Raw genomic sequence first — 2500 nt, 5'->3', positions numbered from 1 at the left:
AGCAGCAGCAGCAGCAGCAGCAGCAACAGAATAAGAGAAGTAAAATAAAAAACTTTCACACCTGCGGCCATACCACCCTGAAAGCTCCCGATCTCGTCTGATCTTGGAAGCTAAGCAGGGTTGGGCCTGGATGGGAGACCGCCTGGGAATACCAGGTGTTGTAGGCCTTTAATTTTTTCTCACAGTCCGGGGAGAGCTTTTTGCCATGTGTTTCTTGCTCATCATCAAAGCTTTAAACCCTTATTTGAACCTTCTCACCTTCTCTGTCCTGTCCCAGGGCTTATAATTCTTTTTGTCTGACGACAAGCAGCAGCAGCAGCAGCAGCAGCAGCAGCAGCAGCAGCAGCAGCAACAGAATAAGAGAAGTAAAATAAAAAACTTTCACACCTGCGGCCATACCACCCTGAAAGCGCCCGATCTCGTCTGATCTTGGAAGCTAAGCAGGGTTGGGCCTGGTTAGTACCTGGATGGGAGACCGCCTGGGAATACCAGGTGTTGTAGGCTTTTAATTTTTTCTCACAGTCCGGGGAGAGCTTTTTGCCATGTGTTTCTTGCTCATCATCAAAGCTTTAAACCCTTATTTGAACCTTCTCACCTTCTCTGTCCTGTCCCAGGGCTTATAATTCTTTCTGTCTGACGACAAGCAGCAGCAGCAGCAGCAGCAGCAGCAGCAGCAGCAGCAGCAGCAGCAGCAGCAGCAGCAGCAGCAGCAGCAGCAGCAGCAGCAGCAGCAGCAGCAGCAGCAGCAGCAGCAGCATAAGAGAAGTAAAATAAAAAACTTTCACACCTGCGGCCATACCTCCCTGAAAGCGCCTGATCTCGGAAGCTAAGCAGGGTTGGGCCTGGTTAGTACCTGGATGGGAGACCGCCTGGGAATACCAGGTGTTGTAGGCTTTTAATTTTTTCTCACAGTCCGGGGAGAGCTTTTTGCCATGTGTTTCTTGCTCATCATCAAAGCTTTAAACCCTTATTTGAACCTTCTCACCTTCTCTGTCCTGTCCCAGGGCTTATAATTCTTTTTGTCTGACGACAAGCAGCAGCAGCAGCAGCAGCAGCAGCAGCAGCAACAGCAGCAACAGCAGCAGCAGCAGCAACAGCAGCAACAGCAGCAACAGCAGCAGCAGCAGCAACAGCAGCAGCAGCAGCAACAGCAGCAGCAGCAGCAACAGCAGCAGCAGCAGCAACAGCAGCAGCAGCAGCAACAGAACAAGAGAAGTAAAATAAAAATCTTTCACACCTGCGGCCATACCACCCTGAAAGCGCCTGATCTCGGAAGCTAAGCAGGGTTGGGCCTGGTTAGTACCTGGATGGGAGACCGCCTGGGAATACCAGGTGTTGTAGGCTTTTAATTTTTTCTCACAGTCCGGGGAGAGCTTTTTGCCATGTGTTTCTTGCTCATCATCAAAGCTTTAAACCCTTATTTGAACCTTCTCACCTTCTCTGTCCTGTCCCAGGGCTTATAATTCTTTCTGTCTGACGACAAGCAGCAGCAGCAGCAGCAACAGAATAAGAGAAGTAAAATAAAACACTTTCACACCTGTGGCCATACCACCCTGAAATCGCCTGATCTCGGAAGCTAAGCAGGGTTGGGCCTGGTTAGTACCTGGATGGGAGACCGCCTGGGAATACCAGGTGTTGTAGGCTTTTTCTTTTCTCACAGTCCGGGGAGAGCTTTTTGCCATGTGTTTCTTGCTCATCATCAAAGCTTTAAACCCTTATTTGAACCTTCTCACCTTCTCTGTCCTGTCCCAGGGCTTATAATTCTTTCTGTCTGACGACAAGCAGCAGCAGCAGCAGCAGCAGCAGCAGCAGCAGCAGCAGCAGCAGCAGCAGCAACAGAATAAGAGAAGTAAAATAAAGGACTTTCACACCTGCGGCAATACCACCCTGAAAGCGCCCGATCTCGTCTGATCTCGGAAGCTAAGCAGGGTTGGGCCTGGTTAGTACCTGGATGGTAGACTGCCTGGGAATACCAGGTGTTGTAGGCTTTTTCTTTTCTCACAGTCCGGGGAGAGCTTTTTGCCATGTGTTTCTTGCTCATCATCAAAGCTTTAAACCCTTATTTGAACCTTCTCACCTTCTCTGTCCTGTCCCAGGGCTTATAATTATTTCTGTCTGATGACAAGCAGCAGCAGCAGCAACAGAATAAGAGAAGTAAAATAAAACACTTTCACACCTGCGGCCATACCACCCTGAAAGCGCCCGATCTCGTCTGATCTTGGAAGCTAAGCAGGGTTGGGCCTGGTTAGTACCTGGATTGGAGACCGCCTGGGAATACCAGGTGTTGTAGGCTTTTAATTTTTTCTCACAGTCCGGGGAGAGCTTTTTGCCATGTGTTTCTTGCTCATCATCAAAGCTTTAAACCCTTATTTGAACCTTCTCACCTTCTCTGTCCTGTCCCAGGGCTTATAATTCTTTCTGTCTGACGACAAGCAGCAGCAGCAGCAACAGAATAAGAGAAGTAAAATAAAACACTTTCACACCTGTGGCCATACCACCC

The 2500-nt window shown here is 49.1% G+C and overlaps 4 non-coding genes and 4 pseudogenes across 4 annotated transcripts in view; all 8 read left to right on the top strand.

Moving 5' to 3' along the window:
• Positions 1-59: 59 nt before the first annotated feature.
• On the top strand, positions 60-167 carry LOC128487838 (uncharacterized; annotated as a pseudogene).
• A 218-nt stretch (positions 168-385) lies between these two features.
• Positions 386-504, top strand: LOC128485337 (5S ribosomal RNA). Its single transcript, XR_008351678.1, has one exon. It is a non-coding gene; the product is annotated as a 5S ribosomal RNA (ribosomal RNA).
• A 281-nt stretch (positions 505-785) lies between these two features.
• LOC128487374 (uncharacterized) lies at positions 786-894 on the top strand (annotated as a pseudogene).
• Positions 895-1235: 341 nt separating this feature from the next.
• Positions 1236-1344, top strand: LOC128487120 (uncharacterized; annotated as a pseudogene).
• A 191-nt stretch (positions 1345-1535) lies between these two features.
• On the top strand, positions 1536-1644 carry LOC128487591 (uncharacterized; annotated as a pseudogene).
• A 225-nt stretch (positions 1645-1869) lies between these two features.
• LOC128486511 (5S ribosomal RNA) lies at positions 1870-1988 on the top strand. The gene has a single exon (XR_008352804.1). It is a non-coding gene; the product is annotated as a 5S ribosomal RNA (ribosomal RNA).
• Positions 1989-2174: 186 nt separating this feature from the next.
• Positions 2175-2293, top strand: LOC128486630 (5S ribosomal RNA). The gene has a single exon (XR_008352917.1). It is a non-coding gene; the product is annotated as a 5S ribosomal RNA (ribosomal RNA).
• A 188-nt stretch (positions 2294-2481) lies between these two features.
• The window catches only part of LOC128486462 (5S ribosomal RNA), a 119-nt gene continuing 100 nt past the window's right edge, over positions 2482-2500 (top strand). The window contains exon 1 of the ribosomal RNA XR_008352758.1: positions 2482-2500. This exon is cut by the window's right edge and continues 100 nt beyond it. This is a non-coding gene — a ribosomal RNA (5S ribosomal RNA).

The sequence above is a fragment of the Spea bombifrons genome, chromosome 3 (assembly GCF_027358695.1).
Source record: "Spea bombifrons isolate aSpeBom1 chromosome 3, aSpeBom1.2.pri, whole genome shotgun sequence".
Lineage (NCBI taxonomy): Eukaryota > Metazoa > Chordata > Amphibia > Anura > Pelobatidae > Spea > Spea bombifrons.
The sequence above is the reverse complement of the archived record's forward strand: the minus strand, read 5'-3'. Positions and strand labels throughout refer to the sequence as shown.